Genomic DNA, 21,365 nt, shown 5'->3' with positions numbered 1-21,365 from the left:
TCACCATTCCTCCTCCCTCCACAAGCGCTGCAGGGAGGCCCGGAGACGCAGGGGAAGCGTGGGGCCAGGGTGAGTGAGAGTCCGGCCTGGCCCCGAGCAGGCAGGACTCAGTTGGGCGGTAGGGAGAGTAGGGGGGCAGCCCGCGGGGAGGCAGCGGCTGTTCTCCCCCCCGGGCAGTGGGACTCGGGAGCAGCCACAGCTGCAGCTCCCACTGCCGCGGGGAGAGGAAGCGGCCGATGGCCAAGCTCGGCGCTGTGGCTGCTCCCGAGTCCCACTGCCCGGGGGGGAGAACAGCCGCTGCCTGGCCCCGCGGGCCACCTCCCTACTCTCCCTACCGCCTGACTGAGTCCTGCCTGCTCGGGGCCAGGCCGGACTCTCACTCACCCTGGCCCCGCGCTTCCCCTGCGTCTCCCGGGCCTCCCTCCAGCGCTTGTGGAGGAAGGATGTTTTTTGTTTTGTTTCTCCCCCCCCCCCATGCCCCTCCCACGTTCTGATATTTGACTTGGGTGATCTGGTCACCCTATTCAAGATAAACCTTTAGATCACTTTGAAATTTTTTCAGGTTTCATCCAAGAGTCATTTTCACCTTTAATCTTCACAGTGTCTATTTCCATTAGCAAGTGACCATCAAACAGTATTTTAAAATAACCCATGAGATAGAGCTAAAGAAGACTAAAAGCAAAGTCAAGCATGGACAGCCTGTGTTAAACAAGCAAAATCTATTTTGTTTGTATTCTTTGGCCTCCTGTTACTCCTTCCTAAGCTCCCATCTTTGGCCACCATTAACACCTTCCACCACATCCCTATCATTTTTTTTTTCAGGTGATTAGTTTATTCCTGAAAAAAGAACAGGAGTACTTGTGGCACCTTAGAGACTTAGGCCTTGGCTACACTGGCAATTCACAGCGCTGCACTTGCTGCGCTCAGGGGTGTTAAAAAATACCCCCCCTGAGCTCAGTGAGTGCAGCGCTGTAAAGTGCCAGTGTAATCAGCGCCTGCAGCGCTGCACGCTCGCTCGCAGCACTGCAAGCTATTCCCCTCGGAGAGGTGGAGTACTTACAGCGCTGCGAGAGAGCTCTTGCAGTGTACAATCGGCGAGTGTAGCCAAGGCCTAACAAGTTTATTAGAGCATAAGCTTTCGTGGGCTACAGCCCACTTCTTCAGATGCATAGAATTCTATGCATCCGAAGAAGTGGGCTCTAGCCCACGAAAGCTTAAGCTCTAATAAATTTGTTAGTCTCTAAGGTGCCTCAAGTACTCCTGTTCTTTTTGCGGATACAGACTAACACGGCTGCTACTCTGAAACCTAGTTTATTCCTGTGCTCTGAGCGTATTCTTGAGTTCACTACCTGCCCTGAGGCTCTCACTTCGATGGCTATGTCTAGGTCCTAAAATGATTCCTTTGGTTTTGTATAAGAGCCTGTTATGCAGATAATGAAAGAGCTAAAAGCTCGAACAGCCTGAAAAAGGTTAAAAATCAGTTCCTATTGCAACTTTTTGATGAAGGAACTTTCTGAGGGCCTGCACTTACAGCTCTGAATCAAGCAAAACCCTCACTGAAGTCAGTACTGGGCTGTCATGCTGTATCTGTACTTCCCTCCCCCCTTCTCCACTCTCTGTCTCCTCTTGATGCTGACTGTGATCAACAGAGAGCACTGTAACCTTTCTCTGAAACTCCTGTATCCTGTTGTACTCTGCACTCTGCTCACTGCAAAGACAGACATACTGCACTTTTTGCTTCTCACCTGTCTGTATACACAGCACATACACAAATTGGTGTTGAATGGTTTTGCTATTTTAAAGCATGGAGTCATGCGCTTATTATGGAAAAATTTAGAAAGAAAATAAAGTCTGAGTGGGATTCTGTATTCAGTTGGAAGGTTAGGGATTGTCTTGTGAATGAAGTAGTGAACTGGGACTCAGGATATCTGGGTTCAATCCTCAGCTCTCCCAAAGACTTCCTGTGTGACTTTAGGGGGGGGAGATTTAGGCCCAGAGCCTGGTGTAAGTGAATGGGGCTCCATGCAGGAGTCTACCTGCATGGAGCTCTTTGTAGGATCAGTACAGTATTAAGGCTTGCATACAAAGTAAAATTTACCGGTAGAACTGTACCACTGTAATTATACAACTATAGGTATACTGGTATAACTTCCTGTGTGAATGGTTTTCAAGAATTAGAGTGCTTCTTTCTGGTTTAGATTATACTGCTTTCAAGGTGACATAAGCTAAACCAGAAAGAGGCACTCTTATTCTGGAATTAGAGCATCCACACAGGAAATGATACCAGTATAACTATAGCTGTATAATTATACCAGAATAATTTTGCTGGTAAATTTCCCCATGTAGACAAACCCTTAATCTGTCTATGTCTCCGTTTCCAATCTTCTGCTTGTACGTTTTAACTCTTTTTGCTATCTTTTGTCTGTCTTGCCTATGACATTGTAAGCTCTTTGGAGTAAAAACTCTTCTTTTCCTATGGGTTTGTACAGCACCTAACACAATGGAGCTCTGATGTTGGATAGGATCTCTAGGTTCTACTGTAGTAGAAATAATAATATGCATATTCCAAATACTTAGCTTAGAACAGAACCAGGATAATCAATACTAAAATATGCATATTGTTGTAAATAGTAATGTCCTTTAATTTACTAACATATGTTATTAGAATTAGTGTTGTTATTTAGCCCATAACATTTGAGAACGTGCCCTGATAAATTCGGTGTTAGTTCAAGAGACACAGAGTATTTATAACTAAATAAGTTTACTTTATTTTAAAAAATACTTTGGATACTTAATTGCTGTTTGGCAGTTTGTTCCAACAGTCGTGTTTTAATGACATGAATAATAACATAAGTCAGAAAACAAGTAAGACTCACACCTCCAAAAGATAATTATAAAATCATAGAAATGTAGGGATGGGCGGGACCTCAAAATGTCATCTAGTTCATCTCCCCCATGCTGAGGCAGGACCACATATACCTAGACCAGGGGTCGGCAACGTTTGGCACGCGGCTCACCAGGGTAAACACCCTGGCGGGCCGGGCCAGGCCAGTTTATTTACCTGCTGACAGGTCCGGCCAATCGCAGCCCCCACTGGCCGCGGTTCGCCATCCTGGGCCAATGGGGGCTGCGGGAAGTGGCGCAGGCGAGGGATGTGCTGGCCACGGCTTCCCGCCGCCCCCATTGGCCCGGGACGGCGAACCGAACCTGCCGCGTCAGCAGGTAAATAAACTGGCCCGGCCCGCCAGGGTGCTTACCCTGGTGAGCTGCTTGCCAAACGTTGCCGACCCCTGACCTAGACCATCCCTGACAGGTGTTTGTCTAATCTGTTCTTAACCTCCAGTGACAAGGATTCCACAACCTCCCTTGGTAACCCATTCCAGTATTTAACTATCCTTATAGTTAGAAAGCTTTTTCCTTATATTTAACATAAATCTCCCTTGCTGCAGATTAAACCAATTTTTTCTTGCCCGATCTTCAGTGGAAATGGAGAACACTTGATCACTGTCCTCTTTATAACAGCCCTTAACATACTTGAAGACTGCTATGAGGACCACTCTCAGTGTTCTTTTCTCAAGACTAAACATACCTAGTTGTTGTTTTTTAACCTTTCCCCATAGGACAGGTTTCTAAATCTTTTGTCATTTAAGTTGTTGTCCTCTGGACATTCTCCAGTTCCTCCACATCTGTCTTAAAGCATGGTGCCTAGAACTGGGCACAGTATTCTAATCGAGGCTTCTCAAATAACATATTGAACTGCACTTCGCTGGAAACATTTATACTGAGTAGAGTAATGACTTTATTATTCATTTATTGTGTGATGTTATGATTAACTAAAATGTCATGTCATTGTATGTTAAAGAGAGTTCAGTTGTAGGATTATAGAAGTATAAGATTGATCAGTTGTTAGAAGGGATAATTATTAGGCTTGTCAAGCGTAAAAATTAATCGTGCTTTTAAACAATAGTAGAATACCATTTATTTAAATATTTTTTATATTTTCTACATTTTCAAATATATTGATTTCAATTATAGCACAGAATAAAAAGTGTACAGTGCTCACTTTATTTTTATTACAAATATTTGCACTGTAAAAGACAAAATAAATAGTATTGTTCAGTTAACCTAATACAAGTACTGTAGTGCAGTCTCTTTATTATGAAAGGTGATAGGGAATAGCCAGCATGGATTTGTGAAGAACAAATCATGTCAAACCAATCTGATAGCTTTCTTTGATAGGATAACGAGCCTTGTGGATAAGGGTGAAGCGGTGAATGTGGTATACCTAGACTTTAGTAAGGCATTTGATACGGTCTCGCATGATATTCTTATCGATAAACTAGGCAAATACAAATTAGATGGGGCTACTATAACGTGGGTGCATAACTGGCTGGATAATCGTACTCAGAGAGTTGTTATTAATGGTTCCCAATCCTGCTGGAAAGGCGTAACGAGTGGGGTACCGCAGGGGTCTGTTTTGGGACCGGCTCTGTTCAATATCTTCATCAACGACTTAGATATTGGCATAGAAAGTACGCTTATTAAGTTTGCGGATGATACCAAACTGGGAGGGATTGCAACTACTTTGGAGGACAGGGTCATAATTCAAAATGATCTGGACAAATTGGAGAAATGGTCTGAGTTAAACAGGATGAAGTTTAACAAAGACAAATGCAAAGTGCTCCACTTAGGAAGGAAAAATCAATTTCACACATACAGAATGGGAAAAGACTGTCTAGGAAGGAGTACGGCAGAAAGGGATCTAGGGGTTATAGTGGACCACAAGCTAAATATGAGTCAACAGTGTGATGCTGTTGCAAAAAAAGCAAACATGATTCTGGGATGCATTAACAGGTGTGTTGTGAGCAAGACACGAGAAGTCATTCTTCCGCTCTACTCTGCTCTGGTTAGGCCTCAGCTGGAGTATTGTGTCCAGTTCTGGGCGCCGCATTTTAAAAAAGATGTGGAGAAACTGGAAAGGGTCCAAAGAAGAGCAACAAGAATGATTAAAGGTCTTGAGAACATGACCTATGAAGGAAGGCTGAAAGAATTGGGTTTGTTTAGTTTGGAAAAGAGAAGACTGAGAGGGGACATGATAGCAGTTTTCAGGTATATAAAAGGGTGTCATAAGGAGGAGGGAGAGAACTTGTTCACCTTAGCCTCTAAGGATAGAACCAGAAACAACGGGTTTAAACTGCAGCAAGGGAGGTCTAGATTGGACATTAGGAAAAAGTTCCTAACTGTCAGGGTGGTTAAACACTGGAACAAATTGCCTAGGGAGGTTGTGGAATCTCCGTCTCTGGAGATATTTAAGAGTAGGTTAGATAAATGTCTATTAGGGATGGTCTAGGCAGTATTTGGTCCTGCCATGCGGGCAGGGGACTGGACTCGATGACCTCTCGAGGTCCCTTCCTGTCCTATAATCTATGAATCTATGAAAAAAGTTGAACTTACAAATGTAGAATTATGTTAAAAAAACCCTGCATTCAAAAGTAAAACAATGTAAAACTTTAGAGCCTGTAAGTCCAATCAGTCCTACTTCTTGTTCAGCCAATCGCTCAAATAAGTTTGCTTACATTTGCAGAAGATAATGCTGCCTGCTTCTTGCTTACAATGTCACCTGAAAGTGAGAACAGGTGTTTGCATGGCACTGTTGTAGCCAGCATTGCAAGATATTTACGTGCTAGATGCACTAACGATTCATACGTCCCTTCATGCTTCAATCACCATTCCAGAGGACATGCATCCATGCTGATGACGAGTTCTTTTCTATAACGATCCAAAGTAGTGCAGACTGGGGGAGGGATAGCTCAGTGGTTTGAGCATTGGCCTGCTAAACCCAGGGTTGTGAGTTCAATCCTTGAGGGGGCCACTTAGGGATCGGGGCAAAAATCAGTACTTGGTCCTGCTAGTGAAGGCAGGGGGCTGGACTTGATGACCTTTCAAGGTCCCTTCCAGCTCTAGGAGTTTCTTTTTTATTTTATTTTTTTTATTTTATCATCTGAGTCAGATGCCACCACCAGAAGGTTGATTTTCTTTTTTTGGTGGTTTGGATTCTGTATTTTCCGCTTCAGAATGTTGCTCTTTTAAGACTTCTGAAAGCATGCTCCACCCTTCATCCCTTTCAGATTTTGGAAGGCACTTCAGATTCTTAAACCTTGGGTCGAGTGATGTAGCTATCTTTAGAAATTTCACATTGGTACGTTGTTTGTGTTTTGTGAAATCTGCAGTGAAAGTGTTCTTAAAACGAACATGTGCTGAGTCATCTTCTGACACAGCTATAACATGAAATATATGGCAGAATGCAGGCAAAACAGAGCAGTAGACATACAATTCTCCCCCAAGGAATTCAGTCACAACTTTAATTAACGCATTATTTTTTTAACAAGCGTTCTCAGCATGGAAGCATGTCCTCTGGAATGATGGCCAAAGCATGAAGAGGCATACAAATCTTTAGTGCATTTGGCATGTAAATATCTTGCAACACCAGCTACAACAGTGCCATGCAAATGCCTGTTCTCAGGTGACATTGTAATTAAGGGCACATCTTCACTACCCGCCCCGATCGGCGGGTAGAAATCGATCTCTCGGGGATCGATTTATCACGTCTCATCTAGACGTGATAAATCGATCCCCGAATCGATGCGCGTACTCCACCTCGTCAGGAGGAGTAAGCGGTGTCGATGGGGGAGCTGCGGCGGTCGATTTGCCGCCATCCTCACAGCGGGGTAAGTTGAATAGGATACTTCGACTTCAGCTATGCTATTCGAGTAACTGAAGTTTGCGTATCTTACATCGACACCCCCCCCCCAGTGTAGACCGGCCCTAAGAAGTGGGCAGCATTATTTCCTGTAAACGTAAACTAACTTGTTTCTCTTCGCAATTGGCTGAACAAGAAGTAGGACTGAGTTGATGGACCTGTAGGCTCTAAAGTTTTACATTGTTTTGTTTTGTGTGCAGTTATGTAAGAAAAAAACTAAATTTGAAGTTGCACTTTCATGATAAAGAGATTGCACTACAGTACTTGTATGAGGTGAATTGAAAAATACTACTTTTCTTTATAATTTTTAAGTGCAAATATTTGTAAGCAAAAATAATATAACGTGAGCACTGTACACTTTGTATTCTGTGTTGTAATTGAAATCGATATATTTGAAAATGTAGAAAAACATTAAAAATATTTAATAAATTTCAGTTGGTATTCTGTTGTTTAACAGTGTGATTAATTTTTTTTAGTTAATCGCGTGAGTTAACTGCAATTAATCGGCAACCCTAATAATTAGGTATCTAAGTAAGGAGGGCTGAAATGCATGACTTATAGGCTGACGCCTGTAAAATTTTAGTTTAACTATTTTAGGCGTTAGAGATAACAAATGCTGACATAAGTAAGTGACCGAAGAATAACCCGATGCCATAAAATTATAGGAAAAGATGTACCAATGGGTAATAGTGCCAAAAATTAGTTAGAAGATTAATTTAAAATCACAAAAATGCTTTAGAGGCACATTTGTTTCTAAAATGTGCCTTAACCACAGCATACAGGTTGTGTGTCAGTGCTAATGAGAATAAAATGAACTATACACAACCTATAGAAAATGGGATACTTCAAGTTTCTTGGGGAAACCAGACCAATAAGGAAAAAGAGGGTTGATACTTTCATGTACATGTGCAGAATGTAGGTAGGCAGAATCACATAATGAAAACAGGGTGCCCAGAATGGGAAAATTTGAGCTTCCTACAGGAAAACGCCAACCTTAACCATCCCTCTACTGATGATCAATCCATGAGAGACCCATCAGACCGTAATACAATCTAGGAGGATGTGAGGATGTCTGTAGCTATAACTGGTGCATGGATATTGCTAGGATTTGTATATGCTGTGATATTCATAACTTTGCTGGTAACTTTAATAAAACTGATAAAAGATATTAGGCCTTGTTCTTGTGATTGTATATGTTACTTTCCTTGGCCTTCATGTGTTCTAAATCTAAAACAGACAGAGGTAACTGTTGAACTTGAGACTAGCTGACAGATTTTGTAATACGATCTAATTACATTTACTTTAAATTAAAATAAAAGGCTACAAGTGGGATAGATCCTGGAACTATGCTGATTACACCAGTTGAAGACCTACCTTGTGAAAGTATACTGAGAGTGGAATGCAGTGTTCTAGGATAGCACAGTGTTCAGGTTGAAGTAGGAGATAATGGTTTCCATAGGGACATTTAGGAAAGTTCCTCCATTAGATATTTTGTGGGGAAAAAAAGATTACCCCCTGGTTCATTTAGTACAAACTGGTCCATTCCAAAGCCATAACAAAAAATTATTCTTCAGAACTATTTAAGATGATATGAATTAAAAGAATCTCTGACATTCTTAAAAAATGAGTCCCATTGGATTTGTATCCAGTGACTTCCATTAATGTTTATTGCAAATATCCAGTATTCCTTACTGAACACCTTAACTGAGAGGATATAGCAAAAAACTATTGTACATTATTATTTGTAATACAAATCATGGATATATTCTAAGTAGCATATTATAAAGTTACTGTTACATTATTTTAGAATATAATAAGGGAAGAATTCCTACCTGAAAAAGCTGAGCAAGCTGATATTACTATTTAGTCTGGCTATTGTCCAGGATTATTACAGTGCAACTGTTATGTTTTGAAAGGAGGTGCTGTGTTTATAAAATGCCTTAGTAACTATTCTACCATACCAATAATATGTACCATTGTTTAATTTTAAAGTTCCCTGTGAAGTAAAATGCCAATTATTGTAACATTATATGGGACATCAAAGGTGAGAATGCCAGTTCCTGCAGTGTCGTGTGATTTGAATGGCAGGGACTAATAATAGCTAAAGCAACTATTAGCTTTCCCTGTCGAAGCCTGAGTATATGATCTGCACAACACACCTAAACTCAGTTCAAAGTTATTGCTGGATAAGTATGATCAGTAGCATTGTGCTATCAGGATAAGTCATTTTATGTTATGCTGTTGGTTTAATAATAGTGCTCTAGAGATTCCTGATTCAGGCTCCCACTCCCAGTGCTGGGTCTGGCAGCACTGCCCCTGAGGAAGGGATTAACCTCTTTGCAGGGCCGGCTCCAGACACCAGCTTAACAAGCAGGTGCTTGGGGCAGCCAAGGGAGAGGGGCGGCACGTGCGGCAATTCGGGGTGGCAGGTCCCTAGGAGCGAAGGACCTGCCGCTGAACTGCCGCCGCCGATCGCAGCTTTTTTTTTTTTTTTGGCTTGGGGCGGCAGAAATGCTGGAGCTGGCCCTGCCCCTTTGTTACTCATCTGTGATTTCACAGAAGACAAAGGCCCGGATATTTGGTACCTATCAACTAATGACCATGGACTGCCTCTTCAGGAAGCCAGACAGTTTGGACCAGCTGGAGAACAAAGAACTAAGGTGGATAGCCAGGTGACAAGAGGTTTGCCCAGGAAGAAGAACAAGGGACTGAGGAGGGGCCAGGTGGGAGATTGTATAGTGTGGGCTGCTGGAAGCAGGGACGCTTCTGGACTATGGGCTGAGAAAGAGCCGTGGGCTCTGGACAGACCCAGTTGGACTTCGCTGTAGCTTCCTGTTTTCTATGCTAACCTAAGGGCTTTCTATGCTGTGTTCTGTATATCTTAAGAAAACAAACAAAACCTTCTGTTTTTACAATGCTGGCTGAGAGTCACTCCAGACTATGTTGGGGGTGCATTGCTTCCTTTGTGTGTAACTCTACCCCATGAGTAAAATTTTTAAGAGAAGCACAAACACCAATTCAGGTGGACTTGCTGAGTGGATCTCACGGTGTGAAGGAAGGGTGCTGAAGGCTCCAAGGTTCAGTCCCCAGAGCCAGTGAAGCCACGGGGCTTACCACAGAGAAAGAGTGCACCCTCGAGGATTGACCTGAAGGGGGTCCTCCTGCGGGCTGTTCCAGAGCTGTTTGAGGGCACCTGGCCTGTGGGATCCATGACACCTGGTAAGAAGCATTTGAATAAAATACCAATGAAATTGTCCTCACACTCTAAAGCAAATTGCAACAAACCTAGATTATGGCAGAACAAGATACTAAAGATCACAAATGCCTCATTAAAACTGAATCAAGTACCAAGCTGATGAATGCTGATTTGGAACCGGTGGATATAAAGGCAAAGGGCCTGATTCTGATCTCACATTGGTTTTACATTTGTATAACTCCCTTCACTTCAATGGGTTTATTCTGGATTTACACAAATGTGAATGCAAGGTCAAATTCTGATTTCTGTTGCACTAGTGTAAACCTTCGGTAACTCCACTGAAATAATTGGGTTTATTCCAGTTTTATGTTGGTGTAGCTGAGAGCATAATCTGGCCTGAAGACTCTATGGAACTCTTTACACATGTTGGGCCTGGTTCTTAAATCAGGAATAACTCAACTGAAGTCAGTGGCTTTATAGTGGAATAAAATCAGTGTAAATGCAATTAGAATAAAATCCTGAAATACTCTGACCAAAAAACACTCAAGGAGTCAATTTTGCAATGAACTTGAGTACTACCTCAGGGGATCAGGGTTTATAAAACCTGATATGAATACAAATATTTCATGATAGTTTTATTTCAGTGAAAACATGGTAGTTTTTTAATTTAAATATTTTCCTGAAGCATTGGAAACAAAAACTGAAAGCACTGTTCTAAGTGCAAGCGGATCAGAGAATGAAACTAACTAGAAAAAAATGACATTCACCAATCCAAGTTTAAGGACTAATTCTCATGTGCACTAAGGGTATGTCTACACTACGAAATTAGGTAGATTTAATAGAAGTGATTTTTTAGAAATTGATTTGATACAATCGATTGTGTGTGTCCCCACTAAGCGCATTAAGTCGGCAGTGTGCGTCCACACTACCGAGGCTAGCATCGACTTTTGGAGCGTTGCACTGTGGTAGCTATCCCACAGTTCCCGCAGTCTCGGCCACCCATTGGAATTCTGGGTTGAGTTCCCAATGCTTGATGGGGCAAAAACATTGTTGTGGGTGGTTCTGGGTACATGTCGTCAGGCCCCCCCTCCTTCCCTCCATGAAAGCAATGGCAAAAAATCATTTCTCACCTTTTTTCCTGGGTTACCCATGCAGACGACATAGCATGGCAAGCACGGAGCCTGCTCAGCTCACTGTCACCGTATGTCTTCTGGGTGCTGCTAGCAGACGCGGTACTGCAGTGCTAAACAGCAGCATCCCCTTGCCTTCCCTTGGCAGACGGTACAATACGACTGCTAGCCGTCGTCGTCGTCCCATGGGTGCTCCTGGCTGACCTCGGTTAGGTTGGTTGGGGGCGCCAGGACAAAAATGGGAATGACTCCAGGTCATTCTCTTATTTAAGTTTTGTCTAATGGAGGTTCAGTCCTGCCTGGAATATCATGCCAGCTCAAGGCTTCTGCCTCAGGTTGCTCTCCCAGTCGGCAGCACCGCGCGGTCGCACCTACCCCAGCCTACCCCTTGCTCCCATGGTTCATGAAGCCTGGACAGTAGTAGGGAGCAGTTCAACTATAGGCTGAGCAAGTGCATAATGGTGGTAGAGTGTGCCTTTGGACGTTTAAAAGCTTGCTGGCACAGTTTACTGACTTGGTTAGACCTCAGCGAAACCAATATTCCCATCATTATTACTGCTTGCTATGTGCGCCACAATATCTGTGAGAGTAAGGGGGAGACGTTTATGGTGGGGTGGGAGGTTGAGGCAAATCGCCTGGCTGCTGATTACACGCAGCCAGACACCAGAGCAGTTAGAAGAGCACAGCAGGGCGCGCTGTGCATCAGAGAAGCTTTGAAAACCAGTTTCATGACTGTCCAGACTATGGTGTGAAAGTTCTGTTTGTTTCTCATTAATAAAAACCCACCCCCGTGGTTCATTCTACTTCCCAGTAAGCCAACCGCCCTCCCCTCCTCCCTTTGATCTCCGGTTGCAGAGGCAATAAAGTCATTGTTGTTTCAAATTCATGCATTCTTTATTAATTCATCACACAAATAGGAGGATAACTGCCAAGGTAGCCCGGGAGGGGTGGGGGAGGAGGGAAGCACAGGGGTGGGGTAGTTGTAGGGGCACCCCCTAGAATGGCATGCAGCTCATCATAGAAGCGGCATGTCTGGGGCTCTGACCCAGAGCGGCCATTTGCCTCTCTGGTTCTTTGGTAGACTTCACACAGCACTGCTGTGGGTCCCTGTTATAACCTCTGTCCTTCATGCCCTTGAAGATTTTTTTCAAATATTTTGGCATTTTGTCTTTTGGAACGGAGTTCTGATAGCACGGATTTGTCTCCCCATACAGCAATCAGATCCAGTACCTCCCGTTTGGTCCATGCTGGAGCTCTTTTGTGATTCTGGGACTCCATGGTCACCTCTGCAGATGGGCTCTGCATGGTCACCTGTGCTGATCAGCTTGCCACACTGGCCAAACAGGAAATAAAATTCAAAAGTTCACGGGTATTTTCCTGTCTACCTGGCCAGTGCATCTGAGTTGAGAGTGCCGTCCAGAGCAGTCACAATGGAGCACTCTGGGATAGCTCCTGGAGGCCAATACCGTCAAATTGCATCCACACTACCCCAAATTCGACCCAGCAGGGTCGATTTCAGGGCCAATCCCCTCGTCGGGGAGGAGTACAGAAATCAATTTTAAGAGCCCTTTAAGTCGACAAAAATGGCTTCATCGTGTGGACGGGTGCAGGGCTAAATCAATCTAACGCTGCTAAATTCGACCTAAACTCGTAGTGTAGACCAGGGCTAAAAGTGTAAAGGCCCCTTTATGCTGCCAGAGAGGTAAAAAATAGCCTTAGTGTAAATGAGAACCATGCCAAATGTGTCCAAATGGAAATATTTAAACAATAACAAATGGTGAAAATTAGTTTTTAAATAATGTCAGGTTTATAGTGTGAGATGTTATAATATTGTTAAAGACATTTAAAATATCTTTAGAGGGCCTGATTCACCACAATGTTGTTTGTTTTCTACCAGTGTAACTCCATTGAATTAATTTGTTACTGCAGTTTTAGTCCAGCACATCCTCGTGAATTGGACCGTGATATCCATTTTGGTAGTGCCAAAGCAACCTGAAATATATTCCCAAAGTAGAGCATTATCCCCCCTTCCCCATTCTGTGTTCTATTCCTGATTTTGTTACAGACTTCCTGTTTGACCTTGGGCAAGTCACATAACCTCCCTGTAATACCAGTCTCTGTCTCAAAATGGGGATAACAATACTTGGAGTACCTACCTCATTAAAGATAGTAAAGTACTTTGAAATCATCAAATGGAAGATGCCATATTAGGCATCTATTCAGAAAAGCATTTAACCATTTCCATGGGACTATTTGTGTGCTTAAAGTTAAGCATGTGCTTTGCTGAATCTGGGTCTAAGGGTATGTCTACACTACGAAATTAGGTCGAATTTATAGAAGCCGGTTTTATAGATATCGGTTTTATACAGTCGATTGTGTGTGTCCCCACATAAAATGCTCTAAGTCCATGAAGCCGGCAGATCGCGTCCACAGTACCGAGGCTATCATCAACTTCTGGAGCGTTGCACTGCTGTAGCTATCCCACAGTTCCCGCAGTCTCCGCCGCCCATTGGAATTCTGGGTTGCAATCCCAATGCCTGATGATGCAAAACAGTGTCACGGGGGGTTCTGGGTACATGCCGTCAGGCCCCTCCCCCTCCATCAGAGCAACGGCAGACAATCGATTCGCACCTTTTTACCTGAGTTACCTGTGCAGACAACATACCACGGCAAGCATGGAGCCCGCTCACCTCACCATCACCATATGTCATCTGGGTGCCGGCAGACGTGGTACTGCATTGCTACACAGCAGCAGCTAATTGCCTTTTGGCAGTAGATGGTGCAGTATGACCGGTAGCCTTCATCGGCTATCTGGGTGCTGGCAGACGTGGGGCTGCATTGCTACACAGCGGCAGCCCCTTGCCTTTTGGCAGTAGATGGTGTACTAAGATTGATATCCGTCATCGTCGTATTCCAGTTCAATCAGAGGCACCTGGGCAGACATGCTTTGTCTCCTGGAGACTCAGTCCTGCTGGCAGTCCTATTGAACCGTCTTGACGATGATGGCTAGCAATCGTAGTACAGTATCTTCTGCCAAGCACCCAGAAGATGTCGAGGGCTATCAGTCATGCTGCACCGTCTGCTGCCAGCTTAAGATGTAAAAAAAACTGATGTATTCATTTGCTTCCCCCCTCCCCCCGTGAAATCAACGGCCTGCTAAACCCAGGGTTTTGAGTTCAATCTTTGGGGGGGCCATTCTGTGTGACAGTTGTTTGTGTTTCTCCCTGATGCACAGCCACCTTTGTTGATTTTAATTCCCTGTACCTGTACGCCATGTCGTCAGACGCCCCTCTCTCCCTCCATCAGTTTCGCGCCTTTTTTCAAACCAGACGCCATAGCACTGGGATCATGGAGTCCGCTCAGATCACTGCGGCAATTATGAGCACTATGAACACCATGCGCATTGTCCTGGAGTATATGCAGAGCCAGGACATGCCAAAGCAAAACCAGGACCAGCCGATGAGGCGATTGCAGCGCGGTGACAAGAGTAATGAGGAAATTGACATGGACACAGCCCTCACACAAGGTACGGGCCCCAGCAATGTGCAAATCATGGTGTTACTGGGGCAGGTTCATGCCGTGGAACGCCGATTCTGGGCCAGGGAAACAAGCACAGACTGGTGGGACTGCATCGTGTTGCAGGTCTGGGACGATTCCCGGTAGCTGTGAAACTTTTGCATGCGTAAGGGCACTTTCATGGAACTTTGTGACTTGCTTTTCCCTGCCCTGAAGCGCCAGAATACCAGGATGAGAGCAGCCCTCACAGTTGAGAAGCGAGTGGCGACAGCCCTGTGGAAGCTTGCAACGCCAGACAGCTACCAGTCAGTTGGGAATCAATTTAGAGTGGGCAAATCTACTGTGGAGGCTGCTGTGATCCAAGTTGCCAGGGCAATGAAAGACCTGCTGATATCAAGGGTAATGACTCTGGGAAATGTGCAGGCCATAGTGGATGGTTTTGCTGCAATGGGATTCCCAAACTGTGGTGGGGCGATAGATGGAACCCATATCCCTATCTTGGCACCGGAGCACCAAGCCACCGAGTACACAAACCGCAAGGGGTACTTTTCAATGCTGCTGCAAGCCCTGGTGGATCATGTGGAAAAAGGGACATTTCACCAACATCAACGTGGGATGGCCGGGAAAGGTACATGATGCTCGCATATTCAGGCACTCTGGTCTGTTTCAAAAGCTGGAGGAAGGGACTTTCTTCCCGGACCAGAAAATAACTGTTTGGGGTGTTGAAATGCCTATCGTGATCCTTGGGGACCCAGCCTACCCCTTAATGCCATGGCTCATGAAGCCGTACACAGGCAGCCTGGACAGTAGTCAGGACCTGTTCAACTACAGGCTGAGCAAGTGCCGAATGGTGGTGGAATGTGCATTTGGACGTTTAAAAGCGCGCTGGCGCAGCTTACTGACTCACTCAGACCTCAGCGAAAAGAATGTCCCCATTGTTATTGCTGCTTGCTGTGCGCTCCACAATATCTGTGAGAGTAAGGGGGAGACATTTATGCCGGGGTGGGAGGTTGAGGCAAATCGCTTGGCCGCTGATTACGCGCAGCCAGACACCAGGGCGGTTAGAAGAGTACAGCAGGGTGCGGTGCGCATCAGAAAAGCTTTGAAAACCAATTTTGTGACTGGCCAGGCTACGGTGTGAAACTTCTGTTTGTTTCTCCTTGATGAACCCTCCGCCCCCTCCTCCCCCGTTCACTCTACCTCCCTGTAAACCAACCACCGCACCCTCCCCTCCCCCCTTCGAGCACCGCTTGCAGAGGCAATAAAGTCATTGTTACTTCACATTCATGCATTTTTTATTAATTCATCACACAACTAGGGAGATAATTGCCAAGGTAGCCCGAGAGGGGTGCGGGAGGAGGGAAGGAAAAGGACACACTGCAGTTTAAAACTTTTAAACCACGCATTCTGCTGTGCTCTTTCAGCGTGGGAGGACATCTGGAGCTCCGTGAACATATCATCTCGAGTCCGCCGTTTTCTCCTTCTAATCTTTGCTAGCCTCTGCGAAGGAGAAACATTTGCAGCTGGTGGAAGACAAGGGAGAGGTGGTTAAAAAAGACACATTTTAGAGAACAATGGGTACACTCTTTCACGTTAAATTTTGCTGTTCACATTACACAGCACATATGCTTTCATTACAAGGTCGCATTTTTCCTCTTATATTGAGGGCCTGCCGGTTTGGTGTGAGAGATAACTCATTCGGTGCCAGGCAACAGAATTCGGCTTGCAGGCAGCCATGGTAAGCCACAGTCTTTTGGCTTTTGTAACCCTCATAACATGTGGGAATGGCTTCAAACAGTAGCACCCTCATTTCCCATACCAAGGACCCGTTGTGTTGGCCATTTAAAATGGGTTTGCAATGTAAAAGGAGGGGCTGGGGTTTCCAGGTTAACATGCAGCACAAACCCAACTACCCCCCCCACACACACACACACTCAATTCTCTGGGATGATCCCTTCTCACACACACATACCCCACCGCTTGGCTAACAGCGGGGAACATTTCTGTTTAGCCGAGCAGGAATGGACACCTCTGAATGCCCCCTTAATAAAATCACCCCATTTCAACCAGGTGACCGTGAATGATATCACTCTCCTGAGGATAACAAAGAGAGATAAGGAATGGATGTTGTCTGCATGCCAGCAAACACCGGGACCATACGCTGCTATGCTTTGTTATGCAATGATTCCAGACTACGTGCTACTGGCCTGGCGTGGTAAAGTGTCCTACCATGGCAGACGGGATAAGGCAGCCCTCCCCAGAAACCTTTTGCAAAGGCTTTGGGAGTACATGAAGGAGAGCTTTCTGGAGATGTCCCTGGAGTATTTCTGCTCCATCCCCATACATGTTAACAGACTTTTCCAGTAGCTGTACTGGCCGCGATTGCCAGGGCAAATTAATCATTAATCATTAAACACGTTTGCTTTTAAACCATGTGTGATATTTACAAAGGTACACTCACCAGAGGTCCCTTGTGTGCCCTCAGGGTATGGGAGCACGCCTTGGGTGAGTTCGGGGGTTACTGGTTCCAGGTCCAGGGTGATAAACATATCCTGGTTGTTGGGGAAACTGGTTTCTCCGCTTCCTTGTTGTGAGCTATCTTCATTGTCTTCATCATCATCATCATTTTCCGCGTACCCCGAACCCGCTTCCCTGTTGCGTGTTTCTCCATTGACGGAGTCAAAGCACACGGTTGGGGTAGTGGTGGCTGCACCCCCTAGAATGGCATGCAGCTCCGCGTAGAAGCGGCATGTTTGCGGCTCTGCCCCAGACCTTCCGTTTGCCTCTCTGGCTTTGTGGTAGGCTTGCTGTAGCTCCTTAATTTTCACACAGCACTACTGTGTGTCCCTGTTATGGCCTCTGTCCTTCATGGCCTTAAGACCTTTTTAATATTTTGCCATTTCGTTTACTGCTACGGAGTTCAGCTAGCACTGATACATCTCCCCATATGGTGAGCAGATCCCGTACCTCCCGTTCTGTCCATGCTGGAGCTCTTTTGCGATCCTGGGATTCCATCATGGTTACCTGTGCTGATGAGCTCTGCGTGGTCACCTGTGCTCTCCACGCTGGGCAAACAGGAAATTAAATTCAAAAGTTCGCGGGGCTTTTCCTGTCTACCTGGTCAGTGCATCTGAGTTGAGAGTGCTGTCCAGAGCGGTCACAATGAAGCACTGTGGGATAACTCCCGGAGACCAATAACGTCGAATTCCGTCCACACTACCCCAAATCCGACCCGCAAAGGCCGATTTTAGCACTAATCCCCTCGTCGGAGGTGGAGTAAAGAAACCGGTTTAAAGGGCCCTTTAAGTCGAAAGAAAGGGCTTCGTCGTGTGGACGTGTCCAGGCTTAATTCGATTTAACCCTGCTAAAGTCGACCTAAACTTGTAGTGTAGACCAGGGCTAAGTGTCAAGTAACATTATACCCCGATAGAGTGCTGTCCTCGGGAGCCAAAAAATCTTACCGCGTTATAGGTGAAACTGCATTATATCAAACTTGCTTTGATCCGCCGGAGTGCGCAGCCCCGCCCCGCTCCCCCGAGTGCTGCTTTACAGCGTTATATCCAAATTCATGTTATATCAGGGTCGCGTTATATTGGGGTAGAGGTGTACTACCAAGATTTTAAACCTCCTGAATCTCAAAAATCTTCGCTAATCTAATTTCTCTCTCTAGTGCCACATATAATGGAAGAATAGTATTTCTGTCTACAAAGAACTAAATTATCCACTTTACTTCACAGGTATATATTTTTTTCCCCAAGATGTCTCCTGCTGATTTAAATGGTCTTTGGATCAAGTGCAGATGCATTGTCCTCAGATTATAGATTCTACTGTGGGATCTAACAGTAATATCAGTTTTTGCCTTTGAAAACAAAACAAAGACCAGACATTATAGGGAGAACTGAGGTCCAATGAGCAGTTGGGTGGTGTAATCTATCTGAATGTGGAGTCACAGCTACTCCCATAACACTGACTGCCCCATCTGACTCACACCTCACTGCATTTTACAGCATTTTTTATCCCCACATTGTACATACTGAGCAGTCTTACATACGTTTTTGAATATTTGAACTGAGAGTACCCCAACCAACTCCACTGTAAATCTGTTCTACTGTTCTAGGCTTGTACTTTTAAGATTCCCCCGTCTAGTTTAAACTTTTCCTTTCTTAGCTTTAGGCCATTGCTTCTAGTTTTATTGTAGCAATGCTTCAGATATGGCTGTAGTCATGGTTGAGAAGGTATTCTTGAAATTGAATTGTCCTTTTTTGTGTCTATAGACATTTTGAAGAAAATCTCTTCCATAATTTTTAAGTTACTAGTGTATAAAAACTTGATGGGTTTTCCCACTACAAGAAAATTGTTCAAATGCCCTTCCATGACTCAAAAACTGTTTGGATTTAAAACTTCAAACTTGTCATGTAATTAGACTTTTGCTGGAGTAAGAATTTCAGAATTTGGCTCTTAGTGTGGCTCTGTAGACGATGATAAAGTTGCAAAATGTAGACAATGGCTATCATTGTGGCTAAGAACTCAGTATTTCAATGTCTGAGGAAAAAAATACTACTTCTTTTGCAACTTTTAAATAAATATCATGGTGGTATATAAATGAACAAATCATAGCTGTGTAGGGATTGGCTAAATTACATATGTGACAATCCCACCATCATTTTTTTAGGATTGATCTTAAAAGTCAAAATAAAATGAACCAAATTCAGAATACTAATATTTATAGGCAAATACATTAAGGTTGAAATGCTAAATGTATATACATCAGGAAATCCATGTTCATTGTTCCTACAGCAATCATAACTTGTCTCACTAGTATTTTCCATTACTTCATTTGGTGTTATCTTCATTACTTTATGTCAGCATTGCAAAGCTCTGCAAAGGCTTTCATAATAGGGCCTGAACCTGTAAACCCTTACTTGCACTAGTCTTTACTAACCTCATTATTCTTGTTGAGATCAATGAGTTACTGACTATTCATGATAATTTTGAAAGCTGATAAATATATATAGCATTGCTAAAAGATTTGAGAGAAATCAGACTGGTAGGAGAGAGTTTGTTCTGCCAGTGGTTTAATATTATATGTTTTTGTAATTTATGGCAGGGTAACATTATACCCCGATAGAGTGCTGTCCTCGGGAGCCAAAAAATCTTACCGCGTTATAGGTGAAACTGCATTATATCAAACTTGCTTTGATCCGCCGGAGTGTGCAGCCCCGCCCCGCCCCGCTCCCCTTGGACAGTGTCCCGTTTTTATTTTTTTATAACTCTAAATAAATTAATAACATAACTTTAAATGTCCTTGCTTTTGTGAATTAAAATCTCAAGTATCGTGTTACACTAACATACTACTATGTATTTAATTTAATTGCTTTTAAATAAAAACTATTGAGCATACAAACTACCTATTTTTTATTTAATCATGTATATTCACCTAACATGACAATATTTTCAGAAATGAAAATCTATTACAAATCAATGACCACAACTGAAACCATTCTCAGTAGTTATTTTTATTTTATCACATGTACATGAGATCACACTTTCAAATATGTTTTTACTTTGATGTGTGAGCTTTGAAATAGCACACAAAAACAAGATGTTTACCAGGATAACCATAATTGCACACTTAAATTAGCAAGAAAAATTACACAGATGCATGCTATATTTTCACTCATTTATAATTTATTTCTCAACCATTTTATTGTAAAATAGCAAAGCATGACATCTTCAAAGATGGCTAATCAGAAGCCAGATTTCAGTTTTCAAAATAGAACAATTTTTGAGTATCCCACATGAAAAAAGTGTCGAAAAACTGTTAGTGAATTTTTTTCAAAAATGGATGGTTGGAATTTTACTGATTTCTCCAAAATTATTCACTTTCAGGATTACAACAAGCTATAAGTAACAGTAAGGTATTCTATAGTAATGGCCCAAAACATTGTAGAGACACTAATGAAAGATGTGGTTTGGACCACATCTGTGGAATACAGTAATAATGATTATATGGTATAGTGCTGATGCAAGAGGCTGGGTAACAAAAGGAATAGGAGCAAAGATGATGCTAGGAATGGATCAAATTTATCACATAGAAAAACATCTTTTTTTTTCCTAGGGCCACACTTGCTAAAATCCCTTAACAGCGACATATCAGTCCCATATTAAAAAACATTTAATTTTATAAGGCAGAATATTGTTTTCAATGTGTTTACCCTATAACCCAGTTCTTCTCAAACTTTTTTATATTGGGAAACATTTTTAAAGACTGAGATTTTCTTGTGGACACTTCCCCTCCTGTTCCCACACCTCTTCTGCAGCAACTAGACTCCTTGTGTAAACAGAAAAGTAATATCAGAGCAATACTAATGACAACATAATGAAAACAAACTGAAATCACTGAAATGGATATGGTTGTTTGGTTATGCTCCTCAATTATGTATCTATGCTGGTTATTTGTTTTCCCTGGACATCACAGTTGTTAATAGTGAACCTCCCATAATTTTCTGAAAACTCCATTTCTCTAATCTTTCCAGGTCAGTTTGCAGTTTGATTTTGTCCTCTTACATGTTTGCTACTTCACCAAAATGGGGTAAGGTTCTTGCCTCAAAAATCTAAGTACACCTCTACCTCGATATAACGCTGTCCTCGGGAGCCTAAAAATCTTACCATGTTATAGGTGAAACCACGTTATATCCAACTTGCTTTGATCCACCAGAGAGCACAGCTCTGCCTCTCTCTCCCCTCCCCCCGCCCCCTGAGC

The sequence above is a fragment of the Malaclemys terrapin genome, chromosome 5 (genome assembly GCF_027887155.1).
Source record: "Malaclemys terrapin pileata isolate rMalTer1 chromosome 5, rMalTer1.hap1, whole genome shotgun sequence".
NCBI lineage: Eukaryota > Metazoa > Chordata > Testudines > Emydidae > Malaclemys > Malaclemys terrapin.
Note: the sequence above shows the minus strand (reverse complement) of the source record.